The following is a 12,379-nucleotide window of genomic DNA, read 5'->3' on the forward strand; positions in this document are numbered from 1 at the left end:
GGCTAGAGGGGTTTCCCCACTTTAAAAGAGAGAGAGAGAGAGAGAGAGAGAGAGAGAGAGAGAGAGAGAGAGAGAGAGAGAGAGAGAGAGAGGAGGAGAGAGAGAGAGAAGGCGCCAGGCATGGTGGTGCACGCCTTTAATCCCAGCACTCAGGAGGCAGAGGCAGGCGGATCACTGTGAATTTGAGGCCAGCCTGATCTACAAAGCGAGACCAGGACAGCCAAGGCTCCACAGAAAGACCCTGTTTTGAAACACCCCCCCAAAAAAAAAGAAAAATAGGGGGGGCAGATGGGAGAGAGAGTGGAGTGAAAGTTAAAGAGAAAAAATAAAGAAAATCAGGGACCTATAAGGAGGGGTGGACAGGGAAATATACCCAAGACAGAGGTATGAAGAGGACCATCGCCAGGTACTGAGGAAGAGCAAGAGTGATGGACAGAGCCGAGAAGAACGCTAAGGAGTGAAATGGGGGTGAAAGAAAGGGGCAGGTGGTGAAGTGAGAACACAACCCAGGGTGCAGGCAAGATGCCTGTGAGTGGCTGGGAGGGACCACATCTATGCCAGTTTGGCCAGTTGCTGGTTCACAGCCTTGAGTTAACTTTTCAGGTCTTCCTAGTGCTCACACTCAGGTGTCCCTTGCTGTATGGGCCTGCCGCCACCCCTAAGATGCTTAAGCGACTTTTCTTTCCTTTGTGCAGTCCTCAGCAGCAATGATTCTGATGATGAAATTTTCTGCTCAGAAGACTCCACCTTAATTATCTGCCAGCCAAATAAGGAATCCAGGGAGCAGGGTAGGCTGTATGCATCCCTGTCACAAGCTACTGTTTTGTGATGGGTTTTGTCCCGAGTCTGTTCTGGATGATGGTTCCCTGGGACCTGTTCTGTGCATTTACTAGAGTTTTTTTGGGAAATGCAGGGAAATCATTGCATACTGTGAGAGAGAGAAGAGAGAGAGAGAGAGCGAGAGAGAGAGCGAGAGAGAGACAGAGGAAGGAGAGAGAGAGAGAGAGAGACATAGAGATAGACATAGAGAGACAGGAGAGAGAGAGACAGAGAGACGCTATAGATAGAGAGACTAGAGGAGTATAGAGAGAGACAGAGAGAGAGAGAGAGAGAGAGAGAGAGAATGACAGAACTCACATCTCTAACTGCAAGCAGGAATAGAAAGGGAGAGGCCAGGAAAGGTGTGTGTCTTTGAAACCTCGTTTATCCTCAGTGATGTACTTCCTCAGGGGAGGCCGTGCCGAGTCCTCCCCTAAACAGCACCTTGGACTGGATAGCACACATTCAAACATCTAAACTCGTGGGAGGGGGCATTTTCATTCAAATCACCATACCCAGAAATGGCAGACTTCCTGGAGATGCCCCCAAAATATTCCCTATAGTAAATGATCCCACAATGGGCCATCTGCCCATCCAGAAAGTACTAAAATAAAATTACAATGGAGCAAGTAAAAAGAAAGAAAGAAAGAAAAGAAAAGAAAGCTGACTTGACTGGGCTGTAGTGGCCCACACCTTTAATCCCAGCACTCGGGAGGCAGAGGCAAGCAGATCTCTGTGAGTTCAAGGCCAGCCTAGTCTACAAAGCGAGTCCAGGACAGCCAAGGTTACACAGGGAAACTCTGTCTTGAGAAAAAACAAAGAAAAAAAGCCTTTCCAAAACCTAATCTCTCCTCTCTTGACCCCGCCAGGCTTGCTGGGACTAAATAAAAGTGACACAAAAAAGACCCTGAGGAAGAAGGAAAAGCAGTCATCCACTGCCCCTGTGGCCCATGTGATTGCTAAAAATGCAGTCTTTTCTTATCACTAAATGAATCTGGGGAAACTGTGGTGTTGCCAGGGACTTTAACCAGGTCTAGCAGATGCCCCAGTATTCAAACTATGGCGTTCAGACCTGTAGGTGGCACCCCTGCACCAGAATGCTGTGTGTTGCTAATACCTGAAATTCTGCCTGTGGGGTTTTACCTGGCCGGATGGCATGCTGAAAGCCTGAAGCAATCCAGACTGGAAGTGCTGGGCACCATAGGTCCTTGGCTCCTCTGTAGAAATAACTCTGAGCTCTGACCTGAAAACTGTCTCATTCTCTTTCCTCTGTTGCTTTCTGACTTAAAAGCAATTTACTTATAGCGCTGGTGAAATTGCTCGGAGAGTAAGGGCACTTGTTGCTCTTGTGGGAGATTCAGGTTTGGTTGCGAGCACCCACATGGTGGCTTACAAGCATCTATAACTCCAGTTCCAGGGAATCTGATACCCTTTTCTGGCTTCTGTGGGTACCGCAAACACATGATGCACATACACACATGCAAGCAAAACACTCCTGCACATAAAATAAAAATAAATAGAACCTTGGCTGGAGAGATGGCTCAGAGATTGAGAGAACTGGCTGCTCTTCCAAGGGTCCTGATTTCAATTCCCAGCAACCATGCTCGCAGCCATCTATAGTGTGATCTGGTGCCCTTTTGTGGCGTGCAAGTATACATGTGGGCAGAGCAGTAGTGTATACATAATAAATAAATAAATCTTATTAAAATTATTTTTTGTGTATGTGTTATTTGAGCATCGATGTGTATGAGCCCTGGCATCCTGGTATGTGAAGATCAGAGGTCAGCTCTCACCCTCCACTTTGATGAAGCAACCTCTTTGGTTTCTGCCCCTAAGTAATTCAGGCTAGCTGGCCGTTGAGCTTCTGGCTGATTCCCCCGTGGCGCTCTCTCTCTCTCTCTCTCCTGTTCTGCAGGACTGCCAGGGTTATAGATGCAGGCCACCGCATCAGCATTGTACATGTCTTCTGGAACCGAACTGAGGTCATCAGGCAGGTGTTTCTACTGGCTGAACCATCTCTCTCCCTGGCTGCTTCCCCACGCTTTGCAATCCAATCCATATCTTGGTGCCTGTTTCTTGAGGAGATCAAAACCAAGACTCCAGGGAGGAGAGAGATCGCTTATCAGGAAAGAGTACCTATGGCTCTTGCAAAGGACCTAAGTTCAGTTCCTGGTACCCACAAGGTGGTTCAGTAACTCCAGGTCCAGGGTCTCCATGCCCCCCCCGCACCCCACACCCAGCTTCAGCCTCTGACATCATGAGGCACACAAGTATGCACACAAGGGTATGAGATGCATACACATAGACAAACACTCGTACACTTAAAGGAAAGATGGATAAATATTTTTTTTAAAAAAATTCTAAGACACCAGGAAAACACAGGGTGACTTCAAAGGCTTGAGTACGTCAGAGTTGTTTCTTGCTGTTCATCTGGTCAATAAACCAATCACACTGAATGAGTTTCCTGCTTAGCACTGGCAACGGGATGCAGTGGGGGTTTCACCACATCTTGAAACAGAAAACAGATTTTCATCACATAGCTCTTCTGACTTCCTGCCTCTGAAATGCTCCGTTTCCTCCCATGACACCCTAGGAAGCAGCGAGACAAATCATATATGGGATCAGAGCTCACACAGCGCAATGGTAGTAAAGTAGGGGCTGGCGGCAGACCTAATTCCCAGTAGGCGAGTTACTTTCTTTGTTTTAATTCAAGTGTAGCTCACTGGGCCGGTGAGACAACTCAGTGGTGCTTGCTACACAAGCATGGAGAACTGAGTTCGAGTCCCAGGACTCACATAAAGGGGAACGGAGAGAAACATTTCCACAGAGTTGTCTTCTAACCACCGGACAGGCGTCCCCACATCATAAACACACATACATAATAATATAGGGGGGCTTCAAGCAGCGCTTCTCTGTGTAGCCCTCCCTGTCCTGGAACTCACTCTATAGACCAGGCTAGCCTCGAACTCACAGAGATCTACCTGCCTCTGCCTCCTGAGTACAAAGATTAAAGGCGTGCACCACCACTACCACCACCACCACCTGGCTAAATGTTTTTAAAAAGGGGTGTAGCCTGAAGTTAAAACTCAGTCATTTACCTTTATAGTTCTGATACTATGTTTTAAACTGTGGAAGTGGGGTTTAATGAAGACACTATAACACAGCCTTGAGCAGGGAAAAGAAAGTCTCAGAAGAAAGGAACACATACCCAGGAGCATGTGTGTGCGCTTCTTCAAGACAAGTCACCTTTTGGGAGGTTTTAATGTGTTTTATTGTTTAGTATAATTGATGAATTTTTATTTAAAAGACTCATAAAGCTGCCAGGCAGTGGCAGTGCACGTCTTTAATGCCAGCACTCGGAAGGCAAAGGCAGGTGGATCCTTGTGAGTTCAAGGCCAGCTTGGTGTACAAAGCAAATCCAGGACAGCCAAGGCTACACGCACACAAAAGAAAAAAAAAAAAAAAGAAAGACTCAGAAGGCAAGGCAACACCACGACTTCCAGCAGCCTGCCTGCTTGCTCCGCAGCTCAGCTTCATCAGACCTCGGAATGGACCCCAACTGCTCCTGCTCCAGCAGTTGCGAGAACTGCAAGTGTACCTCCTGCAAGAAGTGCTGCTGCTCCTGCTGCCCCGTGGGCTGCTCCAGGTGTGCCCAGGCTGTGTCTGCAAGGGCACATCAGACTAGTGCATGTACTATGCCTGATGCAAGGACAATGCTGCTCCCACATGTAAATAGTAGTACTGGACCACCCCAGAGTTTCCCGTACAGCTCCACCCTGATTACTAAGCCCTCTTTTCTATGAAGGATGTAAATAATAAAATCCAGTTTGGTTCAAAAAATTAAAAACTCATAAAACATACAGTCATACGACTACCACTACAATCAAGATTTTACATATATATATGTATATATATATCTGTATGTATATATATATATGTGTATATATCTGGCCCTGGCCCACCAGGGCCAGATAAGATATAATTCATATTAGGTCAGGTGAAGTCACTCAGAGTAGACTCTTTGGCACACTGAGAATTTTCTGCTGAAGAAAATTGAGAAAACCCTAGAAGCAAAGTCTCTCTCTGGCCTAATCCAGCTTTCCTCTCCTGAATCATGGCCATTGGAAAAGCCTCTGTGTGTCCCCTGAAAAGGTAGGTCATAGCCGGGCATGGTGGTGCACGCCTTTAATCCCAGCACTCGGGAGGCGGAGGCAGAGGCAGGCGGATCGCTGTGAGTTTGAGGCCAGCCTGGTCTACAGAGCAAGTCCAGGACAGCCACGGCTACACAGAGAGACCCTATCTCAAAAAAACAAAACTAAGCAAAATGAAAATGGTAGGTCATAAAATCCTGGTGTGAGGATGTCACTTTGATATTTGGGAGCCAAAAAGAATCTGAACAAGCAAGCTTTGCTAAACCCATCTACCCCCAGCTTGCTATCATTGGTTGGGCTTCCTGTCTGTCCTTCCATACTTCCACACAGCTGTTCAGCCATTGTGTCTCAGCATAAAGGTCCAGTTTTCCCTCTGTCTGTGCATCTTCGATTCCAAAGGCTCCCATTTCACATAAAATTTTAGTTAAGAAGTAGTGTACACTTTTCTTTTAGCAAGCTGGCCTTTGTTATGGGAATATCAATTATAAACCTTGCCATCGGTGAAGAAAAGAAATCTTTTGGGAGAAGGGTGAGATGGTCCAATGGGGAGAGCACTTGCCACACAAGCCTGACCTGAGGTAGACTCCTGACACTCAGGTAAAGGTCGGGAAGAGAATCCACGGTTGCTCTAAAGAAAGAAAATCCCAGTCATTCCGTATTACCAATGAAGCCACATGCTGGAGTGAACACCTGCCAGCTCAGAGAGGCAAGAAAGCACCCAGCTGACCTTCCTACTCCACCAGTGTCTCAGGAGGAAAAAGCCCCTTCTCCTTCTCCACAGTCTTAAGTACCCTTCAACTCAATGTCCCTACTTCTGTATTTACTTACTTGTCTTCTTTGTCAACTGGTTGTTTGATCCACCTCTTGACCTATGGTTGGCTTTATTTAGCTCCTGCTTACAGGAAGCTTTGGGTTAAAGGTGTGTGCTAGGGCTGACCCACACCACAATAAGAAACAGGTTTCCCCCCACCCCCATTCACAATGTTGGGGTTCACAATGGCATCAAATATCCTGCAACAATCAGCCCCACAAAGTTGTCCTCTGACTGCCAAATGCATATCGTGGCATGGGTGTTTCCCCGTCACACAGTGCAAAGACACAATGATGAAGATCATGAAGATGATGACAACGAAGACGACGACAATAATTATTAAACAAATCTTTTCTTCCTTACAACTCCATTCTGTGTGTGGTCTTTTTGTTTGCGTTTGTTTTTGGTTTTTGTTTGGGTTTTGGTTTGGTTTGGTTTAGTTTTTGGTTTTTTCAAGACCAGGTTTCTCTGTGTAGCCTTGGCTGTCCTGTACTTGCTTTGTAGACTAGGCTGGCCTCAAATTTACAGAGCTCTGCCTGCTTCTGCCTCCCTGAGTGCTGGGATGACAGGCATGGGCCGCCACACCCAGCCACAACTCCATTGTTTTGACTTTAGAATTTGAGACTTAGTAGTCAGGAGCTGCCTACCTGCTTCTAGAAATACCTCCTGCATTCACAGAACAGACAAGTAAACACATACATGCTCAAGTACATCCACTGTATGAATGAAAAACTGAGAAGAGGGGGGTAGGAGTCTAAGTATCTCCAGGGAGCTTATTAAATAAGTGTTTGTTCATAGACAACAACGGGACAAGTTTAATATATGCCATCACTTCCCCTGTTTGAGACCTAGGCTATTGTTTTCATTGCTGACTGTGAACAGGCAGCTGGAAACACAGCTATCCCAAGGATTACCTTCCTGCCCTGTCCTGCTGTGATCGCTGGACCCTCAGGTTACAGACCCATTCTACAGTGTCTGACGTCACATCATGGGTCCTGGGGAGCTGGAATCAGGTCCTCATGTTTGTGCTTTACCTACTGAGCATTCCTCCAACCTCATGAGTTTGTTTTATTAGGTGTTAGCTATCCATTGGTTCTATTGGGCGTAGAAAGGAATTGTGCCTTGTACACCTGTTCTAAGAAACCTTAGACTAGAGTTCCAAGAAGCACCTCACCCGTTGTCTTTATGTAGGCAGAAAACTTAGGGGGCTTTTGAGGATCAAACATTCCTAACTGGAAGATCCCAAAGATCGTACTTCTGGTTTTGACAAAGAATTCTTCATCAAGTTATGGGTTTTACAAGTATTTTTCTAAAAGAAACTTAACCATGGTAACAGAATGTCACCAAACTCGAGGCCACAGCACATACTCCAAAAAAGCCAAGTTCAGTCATCCACCCATCCTTGAGGATCCAACTAAAACAACCAAATTACGAGTAAAAGGCTGAAAAGGGAGATTTATTTCATGTGGCCACACTGGGAAGAGGGACAAAGAGACCCAGTGATGCTCCCTCAAGTCCATCTTTAGGGTCCTGAAGTCAGATTAGAGTTTAGAGAGAGAGGATGGGCGCGCAGCTAAGCAGACTCATCAGGGTGTGGTCCTGTCCTTCACTGACCCCTCGTTGTGTAGATGGCACTCTTGTCCTATTAGGTGTCTGCCAAGCTGTATAATCTGATAGACTGAGAAACACTAGCCTGTCTCTAGAATATTTTCACTCCAGACAGATCAATTGCAAACATGGGGACAATGATGATGACAATAGTAACGCCTGTGTTCATGGGGGAAAAAAAACCTGAGAAATAAGCAGCAAACTATTAACTAATAATAGCTAATTGCTCCATGGGAGCGTGCACTTGGGAGGTGGGTCTGGTGGACTTCCATCTCCCAAGAACACATGTCTATAGTATTAATTTTTTAAATGACAATTATTAGCACCCGAAATATAGACTATCAGTGTTTTAAGGAAGGGTCTTGAAAGCCGGCAACAGTGCAACAGATGTTGTGTGACAGATGTCTTGCATTTATAAGGCTGTTTAAAAATTCAGACTCACCTCCTTGTTCACTGACCCAAAGCACAGCAGACTAGATGTTTGACATGGGAAAATTCTCGAGGACAAAGGAGTTCGTTCAAGCAGAACTGACAGCCATGGGCTGTCTCCTAATCAGCGGAGGCCGCCTTCTTGCCTGTGCTGGGGGCAGGGAAGGCAAGGAGAGCCAATAAGGGGGCCTGTCCTTGTGGCCTTAGGTTTGCCCCTGTCATTACAGTAGTGGCTGAAATAAAGGACAACTGGGAAGAAATTGCTAGAAGGAAGCCTGTGTGAATCAGAAGACCTCAAACCTGGGACATGGTTAACAGGAATGCGGAGGGTGGCGTAAGTGTTGGAGAGTGACCAGGAACTCTGCCTTGGAGAGTAGCATAGAACCCACCTTCCAGACAGGTGTAGTAGTGCATGCTGGGTATCCTAGCACTTGGGAAGTAGAGGAAAGAATTTAAGGTTTTCTACACAACAAGATCCGGACTCAAAATTAAAGGGAAGGTCCTTTGTAAGAACAGTCTGGTCTTTTTGTTGTTGCTGTGTTGTTGTTGTTGTTGTTTCAGGTTTTCTGAGACAGGGTTTTTCTGTGTAGCCTTGGTTGTCCTGGACTCACTTTGTAGGCCAGGCTGGCCTCGAACTCACAGAGGTCCACCTGCCTCTATCTCCTGAGTGCTGGGATTACAGGTGTGCACTACCACACTCCACTGCTGTATGTGCTTTTAACTTCTGAGCCATCACTCCAGCCCTGTGATGGCTTTAAATGTCATCTCGCCACCGCCTAGAGTCACCCAAGTAAGGCATTGACAAAATCACATTGGCCTATGGGTATGTCTATCTAGGGGAGTGTCTTCATAGTTAATAGATGTGGAAAGCCCCACCTCATTGTGGGTGGGATCATTCCTTAAGCAGGAGGTCCTAAACCACATACTACAGAAGACAGCTAGATCATCTGCAAGCACACAAGCAAGAAGGCATTCATTCATTGTCCTTCTGCCCCCTACTGTGGATATCATGTTTTAAATTCCCACCTTTAAGTCTCTAGTAGCAGACAGTAAAGCTGGGTCCAGAGGCAAGCTGATCTCTTCAAGTTCAAAGCCAGCCTGGTCTACAAAGTGAGTCCAGGACAGCCAGGGCTACACAGAGAAACCCTGTCTTGAAAAAAAAAAAAAGAAGAAGAAGAAAAGAAAGAAAGAAACTATGTCTTGAACAACCAAAATAATAATAATAATAATAATAATAATAATAATAATAATAATAATAATAATAATAATATAATAACAACAACAATAATAATAATAACAGTAACCTGGAATTGTAAGTCAAATAAATCATTTCTTGCCTAAATTGCTTTTGCTTGTTTGCTTGCTTGTTTATTTGAGACACGGTCTCACTACATAGCCCTAGCTGGCCTGGAAGTCACTATGTAAACCAGGCTGGCCTCTGACACTCACTGAGTGTCTGCCTCCTGAGTGTTGGGATTAAAGCCTTGTGGAACTCTGCAGCCCAGCCTAGTTTTGTTGTTGGGGTGTGTGTGTGTGTGTTTTATTTTTTGTTGTTGCTGCTGTTTTATTTGTTAAGTTGGTTTTGGTTGGAATATTTTGTCACAGCAACACAACTGAAACTATAACAGGCCACACCCTGTAGGTGGAACTCATAGGACTTTTTAGGGTGCATGTCCTTTCGTAGCTGGCTTGTCATAAAAGGCTCATATGGCGATTTCCTTTAGAGGTGGCTCTCTGGCACTCTGATTACATTAAATGAAAGACATGCATGAACTTCCCTTATCTGCCTCCCTTGTAACGCCCTTCCTCAGATCATTGGCTACAGGGAAGTGACTCATAAGAGAGACTGAAGGTCAACGTGTCACCTAGACAGACTTCGGCACAGCCTGTCCCCTATTCTTCCGGACCACTACCTGAAACATTGTCTACTTAACAAGCCGATCTCTGTTCACCATTCAGCTCCTCCTCTAACCCTCCCATAACCTATTACCACCTCCTCCAAAGCCTTGAACCCCTATTTTTTTTTCCTGGAAAGCAGAAAACTATAGGAACAGTAATCCTCTGCCATTTTAGTCTCCTATTTTACATGACTAGCATGCACATGCATAAAGTTGAAATCTTTTTTCTTTTGTTCAGTTTTTCTGCTTATTCCAGAGACCTAAACTATCAGATGTGCAAAGAGTGGAAGGAAAGCTTAAAATTCCCCTGTACATGGTGGAATCTTCTTCCTTTTTATGACTGAGTAATATTCCATCAATATGCCACATTTCACTTACCCGTCTATTTGCTGATAGACACAGGTTGCTTCCAAGTTTTGTCTATTGTGAAGAGCGTCCCTGGGAATGTATGAACATAAACATCTCTTCACATCTCCACTGGCAAGTCACTGAGCTTTTCTGGAATAGGCCAGGTCACCTCTGAAGCACATAATATGTCCCAATGCCCCGAGGCTTGCAAGCTGTTGTCTATTTGTCCAAGTGTGTTCCCATCTAATCTTCAGCTTGTTTGACTCACAGCCTGCAGGGCAGCAGGGAGATTACCACATCTATGGCCAGGAAACCAAGGGCAGCTTTCACAGTGTGCAGCTCTTTTACCCCATAAGATATTTCTAATCAGCCAAGGGCGGTGGCGCATGCCTGCAATCCCAGCACTGGGAGGCAGAGGCAAGAGGGTCTCTGTGAGTTCAAGGCCAGCCTGGTCTGCAAAGCAAGTCCAGGACAGGCAGGGCTACAGAGAGAAACCCTGTATCAAAAAAACAAAAAGGTATTGTCAACCCTACAGGATGAGAATAAGACGACTACCTCAATTCCTGAGCCAAGTCTGAAGCAAGATTTAATTAAATACTGTCCAAGATGATAGAGTGGCTAGGACCATTCTGGGTTCCCAGGAAAATGACAATGAGTAAGTCACCTCTTTTTGCAGAGGCTTCAAAGGTAAATACATGGGGTGGAGAGATGGCTCAGGGGTTAAGAGAACTGGCTGCTCTTCCAAAGGTCCTGAGTTCAACTCCCAGCAACCACATGGTGGCTCACAACCATCTATAATGAGATCTGGTGCCCTCTTCTGACCTGCAGGCATACATGCAGGCAAAACATTGTATACATAATAAATAAATCTTAAAAAAACAAAAACCCATAAGGCTACATATTTCCCACCAGGTCCAATCAGGGACTAACACATATCCTGACACACTTCCTGGCCACTTCCTTCCTGCCTACATCCAATCAAGGGCAAGCATACGTCCTGACGTATTTCCTACCTACATAACTCCCGCCTACGTGTGATCAAGCACATCTGGTGCAGTTGAGTCAAATAAACTTGTCTAGGGGAATGAAAACACGTGGCTTGTTATCTTAACATGAACACTAGCCTCCAGCATTTCAGGAAGTATCTGTCCTTGGGCAAGGGGCTTACAGGTTAGAGGCATTTTTGTTTTCTGAATCTCTTAGGTACAGTCCTTAAAATTTAAAACAAGGCCAGGCGTGGTGGCGCACACCTTTACTCCCAGCACTCAGGAGGCACAGGGAGGCAGATCGCTGTGAGTTCAAGGCCAACCTGGTCTACAAAGCGAGTCCAGGACAGCCAAGGCTAACACAGAGAGACCCTGTCTCGAAAAAACAAAACAAAAAAACAACTTCACACACACACACACACCTACCTGCTAGAGTATGTAAGTGACCCACATCCATTTCTTAGTGAAGTCTCAGGTAGGTCTTCTTCGCACTATTTTGTTTCTGGGGCTTGCTTTTGTTATACAGCTTCTTGTGGGATCAGGTGAGATTTTTTTTTTTTTTTTTCTGTCCCTGCACTCACAAGACAGGCTTACCCACCAACTTCCTCCTTCTAGCCAGCTGGGTGGGCCAGACACTGGTTTCTAAGAATAACCTTTAATCTCATTAAATTCCATCAGAAAAATTACGCTTTTTGCCAGGAATGTTGATCCCCATCCCCACCCCTGGAGGAGGTTAATAATTGTATTACTCACAAAATTGTGTTACTCAGACCAGTTTGGCCACAATTTTTCCTCTTACGGATTGTTGACATATATTAGAATTACCCACAGTACTTACTAAAAAGGACCAGCGTGTCACAAGGGCAGAGGGCTGTTCCCTTCATGCTCCACCTTTGTCCAGGTGACCCCACAGACTGGTTTGCTACTGTCACACCAAGCTCAAAATCCCCTGGGAAAGTGGGGCTCCCCCTAGGGTCCCTAAGAGCAGGGAACTTGGAAGAAGTACAAGTGGGAAAAGAACCTTGGCCTCCAATTCTTGTGCATCTGACCTTTAGTGGATATTTCAAAACAGCAAGAGTTTTGAATGTTCTCAACACAAACATTGGCGGACTGAGGTAATGGATACACTGATTACTCACATGTGAAAACGCACGCTGAATATTAGTGTTGAAATACAACAACAGTTCCTACACTGTTTCCATTAACAACAATAATGTGCAAGGGTGAAAGGGCTTTGCCAAGACAGGCCCCTCTCCACCACAATGGCAAGAAAGATGTGAATGTCCTAGGCCAGCCTCCCACACTGTCTTCCTGCCCTTCCTACTCACC

The sequence above is a fragment of the Acomys russatus genome, chromosome 12 (assembly GCF_903995435.1).
Source record: "Acomys russatus chromosome 12, mAcoRus1.1, whole genome shotgun sequence".
Classification (NCBI taxonomy): domain Eukaryota; kingdom Metazoa; phylum Chordata; class Mammalia; order Rodentia; family Muridae; genus Acomys; species Acomys russatus.